Source organism: Schistocerca cancellata, chromosome 3 (assembly GCF_023864275.1).
Source record: "Schistocerca cancellata isolate TAMUIC-IGC-003103 chromosome 3, iqSchCanc2.1, whole genome shotgun sequence".
Taxonomy (NCBI): domain Eukaryota; kingdom Metazoa; phylum Arthropoda; class Insecta; order Orthoptera; family Acrididae; genus Schistocerca; species Schistocerca cancellata.
This window is the reverse complement of record NC_064628.1, coordinates 604384144-604410438: the sequence shown is the minus strand read 5'-3', so window position 1 is coordinate 604410438 and position 26295 is coordinate 604384144. Positions and strand designations below refer to the sequence as shown.

Genomic DNA, 26295 nt, shown 5'->3' with positions numbered 1-26295 from the left:
AATTATGCCTACAACGTATCTCTATACAGATTTCCAATTTTTATTGCAATAAACGACGCTTACGCTGAAGTCACAAAATACACCATAACACAAAGGCATTATTCCTAAGTTAGTGGTTTACATTCCACAGTCACAACTAGCCAACGCGTGCTATAACCCACATGACAAAATTAAACAATATACTTCACGTGATAACGTTTTGCACAGACCAACGAAAATCTCCAACTAAATGAGACACGATACGCCTACGTACTTTTGGCTCTCAAGCAACCCAACTTTCAGCAACTGCACCCGCAAAAAATTTACAAACAGGAAAGAAACGATACTCAGACCTCAGTTAATCGTAGCCTCATCTGCGACTACCCACAAAATTCTACGTTTCGTCACAAATTTATATTCTGCTCTTCCCTCAACACGGTGAGCTTAAATTCCACCTAAGTCGGCGAAACAGTTACTTTCTCCAACAAACCGATGATATTTTCAAAGTATCTATCCAAACGACTTAAGAGTTGCTTTGAACCCTACCGAGTTTTAACCCCGTAGCAGACTAACTTATTAGGACCCTCTCATTGCAATTCACTCATCAAGACTAACTTTTGAGACCACCTCTTGAGACTAACTCTTCAGAGACTGAATACAATTCTTAAGGGTCGAGCCAAAAACTATTTACTGTGAACAGACATACGAGGTGCGGCAATAAAGAAATGAGTCTGATTCTCTTTGCTAGATGTGGCAACCCTGCAGGCTTGCGTAGGCACAATATCTTTGACCTTGGTCTATAAGCTGCTTCTAGCCCCAGCGGCACATCTATGCAACTGATCAGCCGTGAGATGTGCAGTATTAAGTTAACACGTGTTTCTGTCTCTCCTAACGCAAATGGAACCACATAATGTTGTGCAACGATATGCTATTTTTTTCGTTAAATTGGGTGAAAACGCGACGACAACTTGCGGTAAGCTTCATAAGGCTTTTCGAGAGGAGGTTATGTCAAGAGCTGAAGTTTTTCGTCGGCATAAAATGTTTAGTGAAGGCAGAACGAATGTTGAAGATGAAGACCGCAGTGGACGACCATCAACCTCACGGACAGGTGTCAACTTGGGCAGGGTGCATGAACTCGTACCATCTCATCGAAGATTATGCGTGAATATGTTTGCAGAAGAACCGAACATCAATCGAGAAACGGTTAGTCTAATAATAACGGATAATCTTGGTAGGGGAAATGCGCCATCCCTTACTGCTCTGTCAGTACAGCAATTGTTAACCTAAAAACAAATGTCGGTACTACCACAGCCACCTTATTCACCAGATATTACTCCGTGCGACTTTTTTCTATTTCCAAGAGTCAAAGCGGCGGTCAAGGGACACAATTTTCTAACAACACAAGATGTACAAAAAGCTGTGACGAGGGTCTTGGAGGATATTACGGAATATGAGTTCCAAAAATGTTACCATCAATGGCAGAAGCGATGGAAAAAGTGTGTGCAATCAGAAGGGCAATACTTTGAAGGAGACAACACTAAACTTGACTAAAACGGTAAGCAACATTTTTTTCACATCAGTCTCATTACATTGTTGTCGCACCTCGTATACGCTAATTCTCTCTTTAACAATAGGTGTTTCTTCTTAGCACCCGCCGGCGTGATGTTGTAGAGGCCTGCTACTCCGTGGCTGTAATCTTTGCCGCACGCCGCGACTCTGCAGTCGGCCGGTCGTAGTAAACTCACTGACTTGACTGGAATCTGCTTTTCCCGTACATAAGGCGACAAAATCTACAACTTTTTAACACACACACATATATAAGCAAACTTTACAAACTCATAAATCAACTTTTGATTCTTTCAGAAAATAATATGAGGCGATGACACCCAGTAATACGCTTTAAATATGGCGCATTACAAGGTTTCCGATGAGCCACGATGTGTACGACGCACCTTAGTTGGATGAATACAAAACAGTGTTCCATATGTCTAAATGTATCGCAGATTAATTAATTAAGGAGTAAGTCGGAAACTAACCAGTATCCCGATGAAACACCGACGGACGCTATTGCGCCTGTGGTGTTGTATGAAGGCAGTCGGAAATGGGCTTATTTGCACTGACGATCCAGCTCGTGTCAATGTCAGCAGTGTCCGCCCCCGGTAGCTGAGTGGTCTGCGCGACAAAATGTGAATCCTAAGGGCCAAGGTTCGATTCCCGGCTGGGTAGGAGACTTTATCCGCTGAGAGACTGGGTGTTGTGTTGTCCTAATCATCATCATTTCATCCCATTGACGCGCAAGTCGCCGAAGTGGCGTCAAATCGAAAGACTTGCACCCGGCGAACGGTCTACCCATTGACGCGCAAGTCGCCGAAGTGGCATCAAATCGAAAGACTTGCACCCGGCGAACGGTCTACCCGACTGGGACCCTCATCACGCGACATTATTATTATTAATGTCAGCAGTATGTGTCATGTGCCCGTTCTTGAGCAATGCTAGTCAAGTTAAAACTGTGAAGACGTTATACTTCCATTTTAAGATTTAAATGTTTTCTACGTATGCCAGAGATCAAAGTCGTGCAGAGCAATGTCATGTCCAAACATGGGAGCGTCTAGTGGCAACGGATGTAACGCAGCACATTTTCCTCTCACAAGGGAACCTCCCCATCGCAACCCCCTCAGATTTAGTTATAAGTTGGCACAGTGGATAGGCCTTGAAAAACTGGACACAGATCGATAGAGAAAACAGGAAGAAGTTGTGTGGAACTATGAAAAAATAAGCAAAATACAAACTGAGTAGTCCATCTTCAACATATGCAATATTAAGGACAGTGTGAGCCCACGAGTGCCGTGGTCTCGTGGTTAGTGTGACCAGCCGCAGAACAAGAGGGCCTCGGTTCAAGTCATCCTTTGAGTGAAAATTTTAACTTTTTATTTTCAGTTTATGTGACAAACTCTTATGTTTTCATCACTTTTTTGGGAGTGATTATCACATCCACAATAAAACCTAAATCGGGCAAGGTAGAAGAATCTTTTTACCCATTCGCCAAGTGTACTAGTTAGGTGGGTCGACAACATATTCCTGTCATGTGACGCACATGCTGTCACCAGTGTCGTATAGAATATATCAGACGTGTTTTCCTGTGGAGAAATCGGTTGACCTATGACCTTGCGATCAAATGTTTTCGGTTCCCATTGGAGAGGCACGTCCTTTCGTCAACTAATCGTACGGTTTTGCAGTGCGGTCGGAAAACACAGACACTAAACGTATTACAGTGAACAGAGACGTCAATGAACGAACGGACAGATCATAACTTGGCGAAAATAAAGGAAGTAAAATTTTCAGTCGAGGGAAGATTTGAACTAAAGACTTCTCGTTCCGCAGCTGCTCACGCTAACCACGGAACCACGGCGCCCCTGAGCTCACATTGTTCTTAATATTGCATATGTTGCCCATGGACTACTCAGTTTGTATATTTTGTTTATTTTTTCATAGTTCCACACAACTTCTTCCTGTTTTCTCGATTGATCTGTGTTCAGTTTTTCAAGGCCTATCCACTGTGCCAACTTATAACTAAATCTGAGGGGGGTGCGATGGGGATGTTCCCTTGTCAGAAGAACGACAGTGACGTCACGCAGGCGCAGCGGGCCGCACTAAACGAGGCGACCGCTTTGCCCGCACTCGCCGTCCAACGCTGGTGGGCGCTCGTTTTCCGGATGCCAGCGCTGCCGAGCCCTCCGGCCGCTTCACGGCTGACGTCACAAAAGTCTCCAAACCGTAATTGAATCCTGCCGGCCTAATCAGCGATCGCGGCGTTTCTGAGCGTGATCTAGTCTCAACGTTCGTGTTTCCACACCCGAACATTGTCACTGATAAACTACTGACCCAGATATTATGCAGAAGTTCTGCTGTAGAAGGACGAGAATTTGGTAGTATCACTGAACGGTAACTTAAATTAGTTAATTGTGGCATTTACCATAGTTATTACTACAGGTTATTAAAACACGTTCACAGAGTTTCTTTCACTCTGCAGCAGACTAGCGCTGTATTGAAATTTTCTTAAAGATTAAAACTATGTGCCTAGCTGAGACTCAAACCCAAATCCTGGTGTTTTGTGGAAAACGCTCTTGCCATCTGAACTGTTGAAGCACGAGTCAGGATCTGCCCGTATGGGTTCCAGGTTCAACACCCAGTTCGGTGCACAGTTTTAATTTCGTCAGTATCTCACTCTCACATTCATAACTTCGTGGTTCTCCTGCGTACCTTGCAGGACTGGAAGAAGTTGTAAGTTACGGAATAGATGTTGTCGGAAAAAGATCTGTGAGGCGAAGTCAGGAGTCATTCTAAATTGCTCAGTTGCTAAGAGGAAGCCCGAGTAAGGTGAAGTTCTAGGTTACAATCCCGGTCCGTCACACGTTTTTTAATCTACCAGCAGTATTCAAAACAGGGCATATTTCGCTGCACTAATTTTGGAAACAATCTCCTAAACTGTGGCGACATCGTTTCTTCGCAAGTCTCTCTTCCGAAGTGACACTCCGGGGTGCCCTACAGGAGAGCTTCTATTAAGTTTGTAAGGCAGGAAAGAGGAACTGGAGGAAAGAGAGCTGTGTCGTTGGCTCGCTAATAGTGCATGGTAGCTTAGTTTATAAAGTCTATCTTCCAGTTAGTGCTGTGGGTGATTATTTTAAATTATCTCTCAAGCGCTGACATGCAGGAACTCAATTAGCAGGATGGCATTATTTTACTTTCCTATTAGTATAAATTCAGGGAATACACTCCACTGAAGAAATAATCGTAACGTTAACTTCGAGGGAATTAATGAAAGCCAAAGTGCCTACGCTCACAAGAACCAACTTCTTGTCTCCATTTGGCAGCTTGACACATTTATACCTCACTGTAATGTTGGACAAGCCGAGAACCTCGAAACGAAAAGTTCTCGATTAGATTATGTTGAGTATTCTAATACTGCATTCTAATACTTCACCTCGGCAGCATTCGAAACCAGAAGGAGAAGAATAAAAGTTTCGGTCCTCGGATATATATTTATTTCCGTTTGCTTTTACCTATCTTTTCGTATAGGATTTCGGACAAGTATGTTAATTTGTTCACTTGCCATAAAAACGGCGTCTTTGCTCTGAATTGTTTAAACAACATTGGAACATGCAAACCATACGTTAAAATGTGGATCAAGATTTCACGAAGAACTGTGCCGTTAGTTGTTCTAAAATTATTATTAAAGCGCAAAATGATAAAATATTTTGTAAATCAGTTCTGACGAAAATATTAAAAATATCAAATTGTCATTTAATTGTTACTCAACAAGGTGTCAAAGTTTCTTAACTTAAAATCAGAAATGGATTTAACTTTCTTCATTTCACTATGCTGAGAAGAGTCACGGGAAAGCGACATAAACATATAGATCTGACGGTAGTATCGCGTACACAAGCTACAAAAAGTCAGTGCATTGGCGGGGCTGTCATTTGTAGACAGGTGATTCATTTGAAAAGGTTTCGGACGCGATTATAGCAGCACAACGGGAATTTTCAGAGATCCACAGTGTCAAGAGTGTGCCACAGCACCAGATTTTACCCATTACCTCTCACCATGGACAACGCAGTGGACGATAACCTTCACTTAACGACCGAAAGCAGCGGCATTTACGTAGAGTAGCAAGTACTAATACACATGCAACTTGGTGTGAAATCAAATCGGACGTACGATGAACGTATCCGTTAGGACAGTGAGGCGAAATTTGGAGATAATAGGCTATGGCAGCAGACGATCGATCCGAGTGTCTTTTTTTTTTTTTTTTTTTTTTTTTTTAAAAAACAGTATGACATCGTCTGTAGCATGTCTCCTGGGCTCCTGACCGTAGGGGTTAGACCCTACACGACTGGAAAATCGTTACCTGGTCAGATGAATCCCGATTTCGGTTGGTATGAGCTGAAGGCAGGGGTCGAGTGTGGGGAAGACACCACGACGCCTTGGATCCAAGTTGTCGACATGGCATTGTGCAAGCAGGTGGTACCACCATAGTGAAGAGGAATGAAATGGATTGGGTCCTCTGGTCTAACTGAACTGGTCATTTTACTGGAAATGGCTATGTTCGGCAACCTGGAGATCATTGGAACCATTCATGGATTTCATGTTCCCAGACAACTATGGAGTTCTTACCAGGGCACAGGCATTCGCGTTAGGTTCGCAGAACATTTCGGATAATTCTAGCGAGTGATTTGGCCACCCAGATCATCCGACATGAGTCTCGTTTATAGGACACAACCGAGAGATCTGTTCGTGCATAAAATCCTGCACTTGCAACACTTTCGCTCCAGTGGACACTTATAGAGGCAGCATGAAGCAGTATCTCTGCAGTGACTTCCAAGAACATGTAGAATCCATGTCACGCCGAGCTGCACACTAAGCCGGGAGAGAGAAGATCCGATGCGATAGTAGCAGCTATCCTCTGACTTTTGTCAACTCACTGCACATAGTACTGTTTTCTTTAGAAGCGCAACAGAGGACACAGAATTACATACGACAGACATAGGCCCACTAGGTATATGTAGTACATCAGTAACCAAGTAAATGACTTGTACAGTCGCCTGCAAGCCTGAAACTTATGGTGCCCATAGCGGCAAAGGTATAATGATTTTGTTTGTTTTACAGTAACATTGCTGCTGGCCATCAATATTTTCCTTTTCTTCATTTTCCAAACGTCTGGAATTTCCATCATTAAATGCATTTTTTTTTACTTTAGGATCTTATGTGTGGTGTTTTAGTTGTGGCAGCTGCCGCGATGTTCTGGTGACTTTACAGTATTCTAAGCATGCGCCGTTATTTGTTTCTCCCTTTTTCTTCCCTTTATATAACGTCGAATTTGGATGCAACTTTTACTCATTGATTTGTTGTTCTTCTCTTATGCAGACTCATCCTTATCGCAAATCAATTCACAGTCCACCGTACACCTTGATATCAGAACTGTTCATAGGCAGTCACAAAGATTTGTTACATATTTTCATCAGAGATATGATGTTACAGATCGTCCACGGGGTATCTTTAGTGTAGTTTTATTTCACATAATCTGAAACCAATGTTTACTGAAATATCAACTGCAACACCACTACCTGTTTCTGTATATCACGATTTTATTTACTTTTACTAACGTAGTACCTAAATAAATTAGGTTAGTCAAACTTGTGTTTTCCATTCTCTACTTCATCTTCATATTTTTCATAGTAAGAATGTTTCTCAGGTTCTACGAAAATATCGATCTTATTACCTTTATTACTTAACCTCTTCAGGTAACTTTATTAATTTTAACAGTTTGCTCTGTGTTTCCAAATGGTTATCACGTATTGTGTAGGAGAGTGCCTCTTCCGGATTATAGGTGTAGGCCCTAATAGCTCTGTATACCTAGTGTATCGTGTCGTGCTTTATACTTCGTAATAGCTTCAGCAGTGGAGAATCCAGTGTTTAGTTGCATATTTGAAGATAGTTACAGGTTTTGTGATATGTTGCCCACATATGAGCTCCGTGTAGCTGTTTGTTTCTATCGTTTTCCTATATAGTGTAGAGTTTGTACATGGCCCTTTTTCTATTCTTGTCCAGTATTGAGTCAACAAATACAGGGTGTTACAAAAAGGTACGGCCAAACTTTCAGGAAACACTCCTCACACACAAATAAAGAAAAGATGTTATGTGGACATGTGTCCGGAAACGCTTAATTTCCGTGTTAGCCCATGTTCTTCCACCTACGCTCAGTGGAGCACGTTATCATGATTTCATACGGGATACTCTACCTGTGCTGCTAGAACATGTGCCTTTACAAGTACGACACAACATGTGGTTCATGCACGATGGAGCTCCTGCACATTTCAGTCGAAGTGTTCGTATGCTTCTCAGCAACAGATTCGGTGACCGATGGACTGGTAGAGGCGGAACAATTCCATGGCCTCCACGCTCTCCTGACCTTAACCCTCTTGCCTTTCATTTATGGGGGCATTTGAAAGCTCTTGTCTACGCAACCCCGGTACCAAATGGAGAGACTCTTCGTGCTCGTATTGTGGACGGCTGTGATACAATACGCCATTCTCCAGGGCTGTATCAGCGCATCAGGGATTCCATGCGACGGAGAGTTGATGCATGCATCCTCGCTAACGAAGGACATTTTGAACATTTCCTGTAACAAAATGTTTGATGTCACGCTGGTACGTTCTGTTGCTGTGTGTTTCCATTCCATGATTAATGTGATTTGAAGAGAAGCAATAAAATGAGCTCTAACTTGGAAAGTAAGCGTTTCCGGACACATTTTCACATAACAAATTTTCTTTCTTTGTGTGTGCGGAATTTTTCCTGAAAATCTGGCCGTACCTTTTTGTAACACCCTGTATAGCCGTGAAGTCATTGGCAACCACAGTGCCTTGAGCTATACCTGTTTCTTTTCGTTTGTTTTAAACTTCAAAGGCCTTTTGTTTCCCTAGAGCAGTACTGATTGATTTGTTATTTGTGTATGAATGTTTGGGTGCTATGATATTGAAGATTTGTGATGTTGGTTTTAATGTTTGTCCCACAATTTTTGCTGCATTTTTATCGTGTCTTCTAACACGTAGGTCAAGGTAGGTGCTACTTTTTTCACGTTCACCGTAACTGCCATTTTACTTAACGGTATTTAGAATGCATGTTATATCTTTGGTATTCAGTTTCACTAGTCTACAAATCTCCTATACAAGACAATTTTCCATAGGCAACATTCTGTCCTCTTGGACTGTTTATGTTCCAGATAATGTATGTACATGTCATTTATGGTACCAGACATACATGATCCGACTTTCGTTTATTTGTGTGCTTATAAATGGTTCAAATGGCTCTGAGCACTATGGGACTTAACTGCTGTGGTCATCAGTCCCCTAGAACTTATAACTACTTAAACCTAACTAAAAAACATCACACACATCCATGCCCAAGGCAGGATTCGAACCTGCGACCGTACCGATCGCGTGGTTCCAGACTGTAGTGCCGGCTGTGAGCTTATAAGTGTATCCATTAAACGTAAAATAGTTCCAACTTACCATTAGCTGAAGAAGTTCTATGAAATCAATAAACTCAGTCTATGGGCGTTTTTTATGTTGGGTTGTTCTGGATTACCACTACAGCGTCTTGCAAAGTTCCCATTCAGTGAAAGCTGGCATTCTCCAGTGGAAACAACTGGACATCTTGAAGGAGCTCTGTGGCTAGTAATTCTTGAGTTAATGACATTTTTGTGGAATATATTGTAATATGTGTTTAAGTTTTCGTCAGTATTTTATTAAGTGTCTGGAAATATCATAGACTTGACTGCTAACATCGCTGGATTTACTTCGACGTGTATTTTTGGCTGTGCTCTTAAACGTGATGCCTTAAGGTTCATACGTATTACAAATTTCCTTACAGCCTCCGTCAGCAGGGAAATGAGTGTTCTTTATTTGCTCCTTAATTTAATTGTTAAATTGTATTACTGAGTCTTTGGCTCTCTGCTGTAAACTGTTAGCATCAGAGAACTGATGTGGTTTGTGTGTCTAGTGGTTTCATTATAGCTAGGGTACTTCCTTTGTTTGCCTTCGGAATATGGATTCCTTGTTTTTCTGTTAATATTTACAAATCATAACTTGTTCTTAATATTTATTGTATATTTAGATCTAAGCTATTCTTTCCTAATTTTATTTTTTGTGATCTATAGCTGCTTTGGCATTCGTATTGAGTTTTTTCAGTATCACCTGCGTTTATAGCTGCAGTCATGACATGCTTTACCCTTTTTTATGCTTTTGATCGATTTTTCTGATTCTGTTGTTAACCTCTCTGCTATATATTCGTTGTGTGTTTTTGTCAGCTATTACTGGGTAAGAATTATTAATTAACTTCGATCCCAATACCAGATGCTTCTCGCTTTGCATATTGCTAAAGTTCAAGTAGACCACTATATCCTTGATATGCTAGAATTGGAGTTCCGCTGTACCATGACTACGGTTCAGTAGTTTTGGTACAGTATGTAAATGACATAACACTCGGTAAAATTGCCGGTAGTATATGTAGCCCTGGTAGGAAAAGAAACATGGATGAATGTGTAATGGGGGAGAGAATAAGAGCGGACGACTCATCTTTGTTTTTCTTTTTTCAGTAGTGGTGTCACGATGTCAGTGGGTGAGCGTTGTCCATTTGGAAGACACCGCTGGAACGTTGTCATTAATGGCAGCATAACAGGTGGAATCACCAGATTGACGTACCAATTTGCAGCCACGGTACGTGGGATAACAATTAGAGTATTCCCGCTGTCACAGGAAATCGCTTCCCAGACTATAAATAAAGGTGTAGGTCCAGTGTGTCTAGCACACAGACAGGTGGGTTGCAGGCGCTTAACCGGCCTTCTTCTGAGCAACACACGGCCATCACTGGCGCCGATGTAGAACCAGCTTCCAACAGAAAACACAACAGACCTTCACCCTGCCTTCCAACGAGCTCTCGCTTGACACCACGGAAGACGCAAATGGCCGTGGTTTGGGGTCAGTGGAATAAATGCTGTAGGGCAGCTGGGTCGGAGCTGGCCTAGAAATAACCGATTTGTAACAATTGGTTGTGTGCCGATGATGCCAGGTTCTTTACTTCAATTGTTCTTTTTTCTGCTCTTTTAATAAGTTTGGATTTAAAGCAGAAAAAGTTTATTTGACTGAATTAAATTAAAGTGGCTGAAAATATAATGACTAGAGTTTACTGCTAGACATGCAGTGCGATGCGTCAGAGTCATACGCCGAATACGATTGTCTTCCCCGTTGGTAGTGCTACGTGGCCGGAGCCCGGTCTTCTTGCGACCGTACATTCTCGTCATCACCACCTCCAGCAATCATGTACATGGTTGACATTTCTGCAAAGTCTTTCAGCAATATCGCAGAGCAACATGCAAGTTTTTGTAACTCTATTACGCGAGCTCGTAAAAACTCAGTGAGCTGTTGATAAATACGTCTTTCTCGCCTTAAACGCATTCTTCCCTGGCGTCAACTCACAAAGTCCAATATGAAAGGTAACTAACGCCCACGACCATTACAGCATGTATTTAAAGCAATCCTCATAATGGCTCCACTACCGCCACTCTTAAGCGACTGGCACGACATTTGGATAGACATCATCTTACAGATATAGAAACACAGCAACCAACTTCCGTTTGTGTCACAATTCCTTCTTGGTGTTGCGGTTCTTTACGCGTCACTGTATTGAAATGAAATAAAAAAAGTTGTAAAGAACTGTCGGCAAAACATCGTTAAAAAGGAGAGGTTTACTAAACAGCAGAACCGAGCCCAGTTACATGCACGCAAGGCGGAATGGTGAGTTTTCATTGCACTGCATGTTCTCGAACGAGAGGGACAGTGCCTTCGAACATGTGGTGCAGGAAGCGACGTGTTGCAAGCAGACGTCTTATCGCAGTTTCCGCTGTTTGTTTACGCGGAAGCGCTAACGAGGCCACGGTGCAGCTGCTGATTTCTTGGTGGCCGCCATGTATGGAATCCGCATATTAGAATGCCACCTGTGATAGAGATTTCGCAATGAATGCTACACGACTTTTTGACTGTATGGTATCACGAAACTTCTATCGTAACATCGTTACATAATGTTTTTGTTTTCAAAGGATTATCTTCTGTGAAAATTCACCTCTCATCGCTTTATCACCTGTATACTAGCACAACAAAACGTTTCCTCACTACAAGCGTGTACCGTTTCATCGCAGCTGGCAGGATAATTGACCACGCTAGCAAGACTATGTCAACTTTCGAAATTTTGTTACGTCTGAGAAATAAAACACCTCTGATATACTTTCATTGAGCATTAAATTCGAGCTCCAATATATAGGTAGTAGCAGTCTGTAAAATCTTTTTCAGAAAGGATTAGTGGTTTGCAAGAGCCGCTTCGTGTTTTAAACATTGTTGGGTGATAAACGAAAGGGGAGGAAGAGGATAGTGTCTGAAGATGAAAAGACTTTGTGAAACCCTTTTACTGGATTGTACTAATGCAATCCTTGTCATAGTTTTATGTATAAACCGTATATAATAATCTGAATAAAGTTCCATCAAATGATCATGCTGTAAGAATTTCCCAAACAGTGCAATCCTTTGAATATCTGAAGTGCGGTTCCCCAAGCATCGTGCTTCAGTTACAGAACACATTACACAGATAACATAAGGACATTAGAATAGTAATCATTTAATTAAATTACAGAGCATGTGGAAGATAATGCTATTAGCTCAGATCTTGGAATTTTTTAAAATTATTTTGGATGATCGGGATTGTTTCAGTATTGTTTGTATTGGTATTCCCGTATTTTATGTAATACTTTCATGTTTTCAGAGGCAGAGATTCATTACGTTTAAATATAGTTTATTTGTGGATTTATGATACAGAGCAAGGTAAAAAAATATTCAGTGCTCCACTAGTATGGTTAGATTACTAAAATGATAATCTAGCCATACAGGGAAACCATTGTTGTGTACAGGAAGTGAGTTCTGTTTCCTCTTTACTCGTAACGATATACAGCATGATGCGACATAGGTCAAAACATTTATGTAGTACAGGTTATAAAGGAATGACAGGTAAATTTATTTTCTTTTGCAGAAAACAGGTGAATTACGTGGCCTAGTGTACTGAAAAAGCAGTAAGCCATGGTAACGATAGTTTCATAGATTATGTTGAAGAACACAAAACGTGACTGTGTGAAGTTCAATAACTACAAAAATATGCCCGTAGTGTCCACTGAAACTGAGTAATAATTGGCGAATATTTGAGTGTAAAACTGACTGAAATACTGTTATTTTGGCTTTTGGAAGTTCTAAGAAAATGGCTCAAAACCTTCAGTAATTAAACTCTTAATGGAAACACAATATTAAAATACGAAATACAGTTACATGATATTATAGAATAAATGCTTATGGCTATTTGTATTTTTTGTTTCTTTTGCACTTCATCTAGAAATAAATAACTACAGTAGTGGCTCTGTGGCCATTCGTTGGCTACAGAGACCTGCAGCAAGTGCACACGTTTCTAGTATCGGTGCTGCGACCTGGAGTGAAGAACATCTGCGTCTTCATCCCGAGCATCGACCATAGCCCGCATTGCCAACAGTAATCTGTAACAAATAGATCATAATAGTGATTTCAATAGTTATTCGACTACTCTTAGCTGTAATTCACTTAAATCAGTTCTTGACGGATATGTTGTTGAATTAATTTTATTATTATACACTTACTACATTGTTTTCCTTTGGAACACTACGTCAGTAGCACATAATCGCCCAATGCTTCATTATATTTCGACAATCTCTTAACAGAAATGAACAGAAATATTAAAATTGTATTAATGAATCAACAATACAAATAAAATAATAAGAATCATTCTCGGGTAAAGAAAAACCTAGTTGAGAAATTAACGCGGCGTAGCCATTGATAATGAAGACATATCTGATCTGACACAACGTTGTTTGCAGTTATGTTGCCACGTTATTAAGTTATTCGCTGATGCAGTTATTTTCAACAGTATGAAGAATTGCAATGAAGTTAGTGAATGCTTTTTGGGAAAACAAGCAACCATAAACCAAGGTCATATACCCAATGGATCACACAACGAATACAAATTGGCGACAGTGGTCTTTCCGACAGTGAAATTCGAAAAGAGACCGTCTATAAACAAGTACGTAGCCACAGCACTACGCACTACCAGACAGAAAAAGAAACATCTTCACCGCGGCCGAGAAGAAACTCATAAGCCCTATAATGATAGCCAGAAAATAAACGTACTGTTAGCAAATTCCGTGACTACCTTTTGATAAAGTTGACGAAGGAAACGTGAACACAAAATCCCATGTATAATTGCATACAGAAAATAACAGTTTCATTCTGGCTACGCAATACCAAGTTATTGTGAGGAGAAACTATTAAAGTAACATGTTGCTGTAAACAGCAACAGTTAATATAACTGCAGTGCTATGAAGACGCTGTAGTACGTAACTTCCGGTAGCAAAAGTATTTGAGGAACGCTATATAGTATTAGGATTAATTCAATAATACAATCTGTGAGTCACGACCTTGGGCTGATGTATCACTTGTTTACTGTCGACAAAATGCCATATTAGAAATACAAATTTGAAAGCATGCGTTAGTAATTAAATTAATAACGAATTGCTCCTTTAGTGAAGTGGAGAAAATAAGTATGTTTCTCTAACTGAAAGTGTCCCCATTGCAGCAGTGGAGGGTGTTATTATCTGTGTAATAGTATTGAAAGCTGTTCTTGGGAAAAATATTATTAAGTGCTGGATGCAGAAATATATTCACCTAATTAATTCAGTGACGTAGAGGATGTATACAGAGGATAATTACAATTTAATGGAAAGACTGTGATTAATTCGATGCCACACACGACGCTATTCAGGTGGGAGAAGAGAGTAGAGTGGTTTAAAGAACATTTAAACAGTTAACACGGAGCTGAACTTCATGCAGGTTGAAGAGTGTCAGGCACGTGTCATAGAAAAAGTTAAAGAAAAGGAATTTTGCAAGTGGTATGAATACTGTGATAATTCAACTCATCAACGACCATAAATAACAACACGGCTACAAAGAAGAAGATTCCGTAATGCTACTGGCGGTCTCTTCATTGTCAAACTGAATTGACACAGAGGAGATGGTGTCTGGATAATCCCGCAGATGATTGATATCGAGATTGAAACAGACAAAGTCGAAAGTGATGATCTACAAATTAATCAATCAGTCACTCTGTCACTGTAACCAGTCACTGTAACTCTTTGATTGTTCATGAGCATCAAATTAATCAAACTGTCACTGAAACTTGTTGTTTGTTGTGGTCACCAGTCTAAAGACTTGTCTGATGCAGCTCTCAATGCTACTCTATCCTCTGAAAGATTCTTCATCTCCCAGTAGGGAATTACAATGTCGTCGGAAAACCTCAAAGATTTTATTTCCTCTCCCTAGACTTTAATTCCTACTCTAAATATTTCTTTTGTATCCTTTACTTCTTGCTCATTACATAGAATGAATAACGTCGGATATAGGCCACAACCCTGCTCACTCCATTCTCAATCACTGCTTCCCCATCGACTCTTTATAACTGCCATCTGGTTTCTGTACAAATTATAAGTATCCTTTCACTCTGCGCATTTTACCCGTCCCGCCTTTAGTGTATTCCAGTCAACATTGTCAGAAGCTTTCTCTAATTCTACGAATGCTATAAACTTAGATTTATTTTGCTTTAGCCTGTCTTCTATGAGAAGTCGTAGGGTCAGTATTACCGCGCGTGTTCCTACATTTCTCCGGAAACCCAACTGTTCCGGAATGGATTCGTTTTAGAATTTAGAAACCATGACTTATTACACAGATAGTTCTGTAATTTCACGCCTGTCAGCATCTGCTTTCTTTGGAATTCGAATTACTATGTTCTTCTTGAAGTCTACGGGTATTTCGCCTGTCTCATACATCTTGCTCACTAGATGGAAGAGTTTTGTCATGGCTGGCTCTCCCAGGGCTGTCAGTAGCTCTAAACGAATGTTGGCTACTCCTTGGGGCTTGTATCGGCTTAAGTCTTTTAGAGCTTTGTCAAATTCTTCACGCAGTATCATGTCTCCCTTCTCATCTTCAGCTGCGTCCTCTTCCATTTCCACAATATTGGCCTATGGTACGTCTCCCTTGTATATACTCCCTTGCATATACCTTCTATATACTCCTTCCACCTTCCTGCTTTCCATTCTTTGCTTAGGACTGGTTTTTCATCTGAGCCCTTGATATTCATACGGGTGGTTCTCTTCTCTCCAAAAGTCTCTCTAACTTTCCTGTATGTAGCATCTATCTTACCGCTGGTGATTTATGCTCCAACATCCTTACATTTGTCCTCGAGCCATTTCTGCTTAGCCATTTTGCACTTCCTGTCGGTATCATTTTTTGGACGTTTGTATTCCCTTTCACGCCTCTCATTGACAGCAATTTTATATTTCGTCCTTTCATCGATTCAATTCAATATACATTGTGTCATCAAAGGATTTTTACTGGTCCTCGTCTTTCTACCTGCTTGGTCCTCTGCTGCCTTCACTATTTCGTCTCTCAAACCTACCCATCCGTCTCCTACTATATTCCTTTCCCATAATCTTTTCAATCGTTCATTATTACTCCCTCTGAAACTCTCTCCAGCCTCTAGTTCTTACAGTTTATCCAGGTCTCACCTTCTTAAATTCCCTCCTTTTTACAATTTCTTCAGTTGTAATATACAGTTCTTAAGCAATAAATGTTGGTCAGAGTCCAGATCTGCCTCTGGAACTGTCTTAGAACTTAAAACCGTGTTCCGAAATCTCTGTCTTACCATTATGTAATCAATGTGAAACCCTTCGGTGTCGTCAGCTCTCTGCCACGTATACAACCTTCTTTCATGTTTATGAAACCAAGTGTTAGCTGTGGTTAAATAATGCTCTGTGCAAGATTCTACCAGATGGCTCCCTGTTTCATTCCTTTCCCCCAATCCATATTCACCTACTACCTTACTCTCTCTTCCTTTCCCTACTATCGAATTCCAGTCCCCCATGACCTTTAAGTTTTCGTCTCTCTTAACTATCTGAAAAATTTATTTTATCTCGTCATACAATTCCTCAATCTCCTCCTCATCTGTGGAGTTAGTTGGCATATAAACTTGTACTACTGTGGTGGGTGCGGGCTTTCGTGTCTACCTTGACTACAATAATGCATTCCCTATGCTATTCATACTATCTTACCCTTGTTCTTATTTTGTTATTCGTTATTAAATCTACTCCTCCATTTCCCCTTTGTGATTCTGTACTTATAAACTGTATTCACCTGACCCGAAGTATTCTTCATCCTGCCATCGAACTTCATTGATTCATACTATATCTATCTTTAACTTACCCATTTTCCTGTTCAAATTTTCTAATCCACCTGCCAGATTAAGGGATCTGACATTCCACGCTCCGATCCGTAGAACTCCGGGATTCTTTTTGTCCTGATAACGTCATCCCCTTGAGTATTCCTCCTTCGGAGATCCGAATGGGGGATTATTTTACCTCCGAAGTATTTTCCCGAAGTGGATACCATCATCATTTAACCATATTGTAGAGGTACATGCTCTGTGGAAAAAATTGCAGCCCTAATTTCTCCCTTCTTTCAGACGTTCGCAGCACCAGCACAGCAAATCCGTTTTGGTTGATGTTGCAAGGGCTGATCAGTCAAACATCCAGACGGTTGCCCTGTAACTACTGAAAAGACTGCTGCCCCTACTAAGGAACTACTCGTTTGTCTGGCCTCTCAACAGATACCTCTCTGTAGCACCTACGGTACGACTATCTGTATCGTTGAGGCACGCAAGCCTCCCAACGAACGGTAGGGTCCATGGTTCATGGGAAGGAGGGGGGGGGGGGTGGCACTGTAACCTAGAGATAGCATTAAAACCATTTAAAAGTAGCCTGATTGATTAATTTCTGGCTTTCAAGGAGAAAACAGATGCCGTTAAAGATCTTAAACATAGTTTGTAAGGGAATGAAAAAGATACGCATTGTAGCAGTTTTACACGTTCGTCGTGTGTAGACCACATAGACCATTACGGCTGCTTCCAACCTATATAAACTATTGTAATACATGTTTAAAACGCGTTTGGAATGATACGTGAATCACCTCGTACTACTACCCATATTTCAGTAAGGGTTCCAGCGAGGACTGGGGACGACAGACAAGTTATCGCATATGTCACTGGATATCCGGTCGTTTTACAAATAAACAAGTAATGAAATTGTAAACAGACTACAGTAATGCGTACAACAATGCACATTTAATTGTGGATACCACAAAGTTTCGTCTCAGCCTAATGCCGCAGGTCCAGTAAAGGCATTTGATATTTATTCCAGTGAGGTCCAAAGCATGTAATAAGAAAGAACTGGAAAATTGCAGTATGTCGATGGAAATGAAAAGCTCCCACAGTGGCTACAGGTGAACTCTTCTCACACAGCACCTAGTACGGTGGCAGTAAGCATACACTCTCGACGCAGTCACATCGACTGAATCCGTACTAATAGGTGTTTACCAAATGTGATACGCGCTGTATACACTTCACACCACAACGGTACACACATGGGCCATGTAACCCTTCATAGCTTTAGGTATGCATCGCGCGCTATTGCGCGTTGTCTGGATTACACCTGCGTGTTGTGCGGTACATCTTCCAGGTAGCTCCTGAACACACAAGTCAGGTATCAAAATAAAGATGTTTGCAGCCTTAGGATATAATACGAGCAACGCACTGTTAGTCGAAACAATTGAAGCACCTTTACCAGTACGTAGAAAGTACCTCTACAGGAAATGTATTCTGGGACACTTACAACGCCAGATCTAGTAAATAAAATGAAATTAACGATCTTAAAGTAAGACCCTATACCACCCATTACTGAGCTCCAAAATCAACAGCGCCACTGTTAGAGGCTATTCCAGTGCTAATCAGGCTACTGAATCTTATTCAAAAAACGTGATTGATAACCTGTTTTGAGCAACTCTATGATAACATCTACCAGATACTAGAGATGCATATTAACATAGAGTACTCGGATACCGGGTGACAAGATTTAGAAAGTCTTGAATAATGGCCAAGTGTTTTGTGTTTGTGTTTGTGTAAACCAGGTGGAACTCTCATTGAAAGGGTGTTACGATACAATGTGACGATCCTAGCTGACCGTACCGTAGCAATCAAGGATACGCTCTCCACCTTAATAAAAGTCACCTCAATTGATAAAACAAGGAAAGTTGTCATTTGACATAGCGAATACTTGTTATTATATCACAACTACAGACAAATAATAAGGTAAGAGACGGCTGACCAATTGGCGATGATCGTAGCAAAAGAATGTAGTAAAGGAGGGATGCATTCAAACTGTTGATCTATCCTAATTGCTGTGATCAGAGACAGGGTCAAAAGCGAATCAGAGATGAAGTGTGGAAGGCCGAAGATGTGCACGAGGGCACGTGGCACAGACAGATCCATTCTCATACACCAAGAGCACAATCGTATGCTGAAAAGTGATGTGAGAAACGTATGGCCAGTAGCAAAGGGAGCAATAGGCAGCTCTTAATGACCATTGCCAGATTGAAATTCAAGCATGATTGCTACCAGCAACAGCTCCGTAGAAGGTAACACCACCACCACACTTCGACTGTTAGAAGACCAGCGTAACCATACGTTATACGTTGGCTGCAGTACACATGAAAAGGAATCATGCTGGAGTTAGCTAAAACTTAACAAATAGTTACCCTGAATGTGTCAGTACGCTTGTCTATTTAGTGAATAAAGACATTCGTATGCTGCGTGTGCAATTTTTGTTTAAAGTTGACACCAAATAATATCAATTTTCAATTTGTGTGTGTGTGTGTGTGTGTGTGAGAGAGAGAGAGAGAGAGAGAGAGTGAGTGAGTGTGTGTGTGTGTGTGTGTGTGTGTGTGTGTGTGAGAGAGAGAGAGAGAGAGAGAGAGAGAGAGAGCGAAAGAGAGAAGGAAAGGGAGTGTGTGTGTGTGCTGATTCTGTTATTTAGAAACTAGTTCTTAAGGTAAGTGTAAGTGATTTTGGTTCCTTTACCTATTACAATACTATAGATGAAGAATCAGAAATTTGTGGTTAAGATTACTCAGCAATTTGTGGAAGAGAATGATTTCTTCAACGGACAGGCATCCCTGTAAGTTTGAATTTGTGTGTGTTTGTGTGTGTGTGTGTGTGTGTATGTTATTTACAAACTAGTTATTAATATAATAGGGAAAGTTATTTAGGCTCCTTTAGTTAGTTAAATAATATAGAACAAGAATCAGAAATTTGTGTTTCAAATTTCTCAGCAGGTTGTGGAAGAGAATGATTTCTTCAGTGCGAAGGCAGCCCTGTTATGTTTGAATTGGCTATATCGGTGTATCCAGAGGCTAATAAAACGTGATTAAAGAAAAAAGTATACTTAGGCACTAACATATTGTAGACATTTGTAAAATGCGGGTAATCGTATCATGTGCAGAACAACTACAATCTTTTAGAACGTTAGTGCCTGATGTAGTAGGTTATGAATAAACTCTGTTACCTAGAAATACCAGCTTAGATAAAATATTAATGGTATTTTTCAGTAAGCTGGAACATATTACAGAAAGAACGTTTCCGTGCCAAATTTCATTCAGATAGGCTGTGGAGTCACTGCTGACTTTAAGCAATAACCGCAAGAGACATGTTACGATTCGCTTTTGGGAAATGTTTTTAACTTCCCGCAAGCTAAACTGAATGCAAACAGGGACATGGCATAAGACTAGGTCAGTGCATCCCTTATTTCCAAGGGGAGTTCCTACGAATATATTATACAATGACACATTTGGCAATACCAATTTCGTTTCATAAAGAAGCTGTCTTTATACAGCAGCTGCGTCGGCTAACGCTTAAAGAGTATAATCCACTGAAATTTTCACATTTTTCTTATATATTAGTATTCGTGTAGTATTTATTGGACGACATGTAATGCAGAAAAGAGTACTTCTCACATCACCAGATACAGCTTGAACAATTCCGCACAGTTTTCCCAGTTGAATGTTCGTGAAGTTGTAAGACTGTAGCCTTTTTTAACATTAAGTAATATAGTTGTCACTGAGTGAGATTTTCACTCTGCAGTGGAGTGTGCGCTGATATGACACTTAATGGCAATTAAAACTGTGTGCCGGACGAGACTCGAACTCGGGACCTTTGCCTTTATCGGGCAAGTCTGGAAGGTAGGAGACGAGGTACTGGCAGAAGTAAAGCTGTGAGGACGGGGCGTGAGTCGTGTTTGGGTAGCTCAGTTGGTAGAGCACTTTCCCGCTAAAGGCAAAGGTCCCGAGTTCGAGTCTCGGTCCGGCACACAATTTTAATCTGCCAGGAAGTTTCATAGTTGTCACTGGTTGGATGCCTTTGTGTCAGTGAACGTAGACTGAAGGAAATTATTACAAGTTCATGAATGATTCCAGTATCGCTCTTAATCGTTTATAACAACCTCCGCTATATAAATGCACGATTTTAGACATTATGGATTCGACTTTTGTCCATTAACAGAAACATATCTGAAATACTAATTTATATGCTCCAATTAAATCTAGAGGTTTCAAGAAGAGTGTATGTGTTAATTCTCGCTAGAGACCACCATGTGCATATTTCAATAGCTCAGCAATTATACCACGCTACCAATATGAAAAAGTTTGAAACTCTTGTGACAGTTGAGATTGCAGTACAACCAAAATTGGGCACCAATACAAAGGACAAAATATTCCAAAGAAAATCACAGCGCCGGCCGGGGAAGCCGAGAGGTTCTTGGCGCTACAGTCTGGAACCGCGCTACCGCTACGGTCGCAGGTTCGAATCCTGCCTCGGGCATTGATGTGTGTGATGTCCTTAGGTTAGTTAGGTTTAAGTAGTTCTAAGTTCTAGGGGACTGATGACCTTAGAAGATAAGTCCTATAGTGCTCAGAGCCATTTGAACCATTTTGAAAATCACAGCAAATGTCCTGGCCAGGATTGAAAATCAGTTGGCAATACTGACGTATATCGGCTACTGCAGCTACTTCGTGTAACTCATGTTGCATTTGAGAACATGAACTGAAAGCGGATGTGGACTTCTCCGGTGATTTTTTGAGGTACGCAATGGAAGTGGACTTCGACTCGTTAAATCTTTTTGGCATACCACACAGATATGGATCTGCACCACGAACTATTTTAATAAAAAATTATTTAATTTCTGTATACTATACACGTTTGAAGATTTCAGGGTAATGCCTACGTCATTATTCGACTGTATTTTGTTTCATACGTTCCTTCTCTTTCGTAAACCACGTCACGTCCTAAAAGTTGTTTCATTCAGTGGGACAAAAACAATTCGCATGTTGTTGTATTAGTCGTTACTAGACAGTCAATAAATAAAAAACCCGGGTTGCAGACAATGCTGGCCATAACGTTTCAAGCGGATGAATTCGAATTCGTCTTTTTTTCCTTGCAGGGTTACAGGCTGAATCCAACCTGCACAGAAAATCAGTTGAACTACTTTAAAAAAATCTAAATATTTCTGAGCACTTTGCATTGGAATATTGTTTCAGTCTGCGTTCTTCAGATGAGGCACCATTCTTTCAAAAATATTTCACGTGGTTAGTTTTCCAAGTTAAAAGTAGCGTACGCTTTTTCTGAAACATCTCTGGACTCAAATATTACATACAGCTTTAATCACTGATCGTCCAGGTACTTTATACTTAATGTATGTTTCCACTGCTTTCACTTGTGGTTACAGTTTTGCAACGTCTACATGTGAATTTTAATCAAAAAACGTATGACCAATATTGAATGCTGCCTTAGGCGGCAAAGAAATGATGGATTAGGCTTGTTACTAATTTTCAACATTTTCAGATGATTTTATGTTGATGATATAGTGTCGAAATGAAAGAGTTTCATAACCAAGCGGTGTTTCAATTAAGAGTTTCATTGAAACACAGGCCACTTTTATAATAGGTATAAACAAAATTTTTTGCGGGTGAAATTACGTTGGTGTGCAACATACGTCAACGCAGTTATAACAGCAAGTAGTTCACGACGAAGCGTCTCTGTACTGCGAAGCTAATTTTTCACTGTGATATCATTCTCCACCGATAAAGTGTCAGATCTGTGATTCGTTTCATTTAGGAGGGATTGTCAAATACTTGAGATGGATAGAGCTGTGCCAAAAAAGAACAAGAAAATTCATTAAAGCAAGTAGCAGTTCCATATGCTGTCAAAGAATAGATGGCATGTGCAGTGCTAATCAAACTGCTTTTGAACTACGGGAGGAACCAGCCATCTGTCAGACACCAAACTCAGGAATGAGTCGGTGGTGTACATATTAAGACACTATAGATGTAACTATTGCACTCGGTATTTGTTGAATAAAACAGTGAAATTATGTACGGTGCTATCACAATTGACTTGTGGTACTGGGTGTCCAAAAACACAACTCGGGATAAAAGCAAGTAATAAATTGTTTTTACCTAATGTATGCTGAACTGTTTCAGTGCGTTTCCTTTTCTCTTGTCGACACCGTCAGAAATAAGTGTGCTTATTGTGACAAATTTACTATCGAAACTAAATAAATTTCACACTACAGCATTACGAACATACGACTGTACGGTGATGTTTAAGAGGAATCTTAAATGGACATCAGATGCATTACTCACAAAAATATTGTCGTTTTCTTTTTTATCCAGTTTCAACCAAAATCGTTGTTCTACAAACGTAGTTTTTTTATACTTTTATTGCATCAACTGTGGTCGTTCATTAGAATTTCACATTCTTCTGGTGCCTAGCGTACACGCAACACACTGCAACAAAAGCCTCTTGACCAACCTAAAAGAAATGACAGATGATACGAAACAGGTATTACAATGAACACACACACAAACAAGTATCCCACTACACAACTCACTATCGATGCGCTCCACTTTGCCGCCCCCTCCCCCATTACATCTGTTCACCATCCAATCAAAAGAAATCGTCAGTACGTCCCCTCGGTATTCGAATTAAGTGCCTTACATTTATGGAAGAAGATGGTTTAAGAGTTGAAAGTCTATCAACAACGTAATGTAATGATTATTTAATACTGTGACATACTCAATTACACAAAAACTGAAAGTCGGCAGACAAACGTAAGTGCCTCTGTTCATTACTATGGTTAAATGATTTGCATAGCCTACTGGTTCTGTAGCACATCTTTGAAAGATCAGCACGACGGAAGTATTGCAGGTTACCTATTACTAAACATATAATGACTTATAAAATATTTAATTAATGGATAATCTAAATTTCTTCAGCACCCTAATCCTGCCGACACATTAAGTAACATGGAAATTTACACTTAATTTACGTTTCCAATTCTTCCATCTGTGGATACAGTTTTTCACCCCTTGGCCTCTTTTCATCAAGAAAAGTACATGCCTTTCAAAAGCTGCCTTACCTGGTAAAAAATTGAAGAATGCGCTGGTTATGAATTTTCAGCGTTTTTGGACATTTCTATCGTCGATAAAGTGTCGAAAACACAGAATTTTACGACGAGAGGAGTGTACGATTAGAGTACGATAGAGACACAAAGAACTCCATTAAGTTTATAATGCACACAAAAAACTTATTCTAATGTATTTTTGGTCTTAAATACTACCATCATAATCAGCGATTGTCCAAGTAATTAACACTTCATGTACGTTTCCAGTGTTTTTATCTGTGGATATAGTTTTGTGGCCTCTTTGTATGCAAACGTTTTTCTTGGCGATAGCCCACAGGTGATTCAAACGCAGAATGATATTGAACTTTACATTTACTTTTATTGTGAAGTAATGTTTTGCAAGGTAGTTGTCCAGTAAACTGAGGTTTTGTAATATGTCTTATATTCACATAACTGTCGCCTAAACATCCCACTGCAAACGTAAATTCGTTACACCTTAACGTAAAAGTTGTTTGGGGTTGACAGCAGATTTAGGTATCAATAAGTGCTTATACTCTAGGGTCTTGGTCTGTTATGAAATACGTCGTGTAACACCTTGAAAGTGGTACATGTTCTTGCACTTGTTAGTGCACCCACCTACAGTTAAGCTTCATTTGAAATAGAGGATGAAAATCGCGCAGACCACACTTAGTTTTTACCAGTTTATGATGTGGCACATGTAAAGGCGTAGTTTCATAAATATATTTATGTATGTGTGAAATCTACTGCTAGTCAAATTTTCTGATTGATCTTAGACTTTGGACGTCGATTTGTTGTCTTCTATTTGAGACCTGGTGTTCTTCCGGTGGTCCGCATCTTTCCAACAGGGTATTTCAGTGAACACCTGATGAAGAGGCGGTAACATCGTTTTGGGAAGATCCCTAACACCGGCAGAACAACCGATATCAACGAGATGACACCAAATGTGTTATGTTACATAGTAGAGGGTTCAGTTAGTACCTCAGTGGATGATCACTCTGCAACGGCCACCGAAGTATTTTGATCCCGGAGGGCAGGCGTTGGCCTTGAGCTTGGGGAAGTAGAGCGGTCTCGACGCCCAGGCGACGTCCGTCAACGCCGCTAGAACGACCACGAGCACGAGCAGAAGCAGCAGCAGCGCGGAGCGGGACCGGAGAGCCATGGCTGGAGTACAGCTTTCCAGCGTGCTGGAGGCATTCTTATACCTGCGCTGCAGGGTCGCGATTTGCGCAGCTACCGGGCGTCCATTCTTCGGAACGCGACTGAAAATAGCAGATCGGCCAGATACCGCGGAAGTTGCGGCCGGCCGCTTCCCCTGTGGCCACAGCGGCGGACGTAATCTCGGCGTTCAACAGTCTCTTTCCTGTAATTGTTTTTTTTAAGCAATTTGCATTCGTAGCGATCGGAATGATTAGTGCCATTTTTGTGGTTGTCGGAATGATAGCGTATACTTGTTGCTTGGTTCCGCGCATCCGGTTTGCAAACCACGGAAGTATTTCGAATCCTGAAAGTGACAGAGGCACTGGTCATCGTGAGTAAGTCATGCGAAATCCCACTGTCGTGACGTTGCGTACATCCAATCCCGGATCTTTGTCACGGACTACCAAAACCGCCAAGAGACTACCAAGACCGTGAACGCTGGCGTGTTGCCCAATGGATTGTACTTTATAGTCAAACGTCGGGACGATACTCATTACACATCATGAACCGTATGAAAACTAATAAGGAGTAGAAACGAGAAATAAAATTTTATTTGCAGCGCCACCTGTTTAATCTCTCCAGAGACACATCCACAAGCTTCCGCCTTCAATGTATGCATCTGTGTAACTCTGTACTGACTGTGTGTGTGTGTGTGTGTTTGTGTGTGTGTGTGTGTGTGTGTGTATGTATGTTTGTGTGTGTGTTTTAACTGTTTCAGTTCATTCAGCTATGTAAGGTAGTGTTCATCAGAGCGCAAAGGCGTACACACACACACACACACACACACACACACACACACACACACACACACACACACATATATACACTTCCAATGGTTAGCTTTCACTGATAAAGGCACCATTCACGTCGATACTTTTTCTGAAGAACGCTACTTGCATGAGAATGAATAGGAACTCGAATTTTGGTGCTCAAATGTTTCAAATGGCTCTGAGCACTATGGGACTTAACATCTGAAGTCATCAGTCCCCTAAAACGTAGAACTACTTAAACCTAACTAACCTAAGGACATCACTCACATCCGTGCCCGAGGCAGGATTCGAATCTGCGACCATAAGAGTCTCGCG

General features: G+C 40.7%; 1 long non-coding RNA gene across 1 annotated transcript; it reads right to left on the bottom strand.

The window, feature by feature from the left end:
- Positions 1-12358: 12358 nt before the first annotated feature.
- Positions 12359-25257, bottom strand: LOC126175515 (uncharacterized). Its single transcript, XR_007535583.1, has 2 exons — positions 24992-25257; positions 12359-13120 (listed from the first exon to the last, which is right to left on the bottom strand). It is a non-coding gene; the product is annotated as an uncharacterized LOC126175515 (long non-coding RNA).
- Between the last annotated feature and the right edge of the window lie 1038 nt (positions 25258-26295).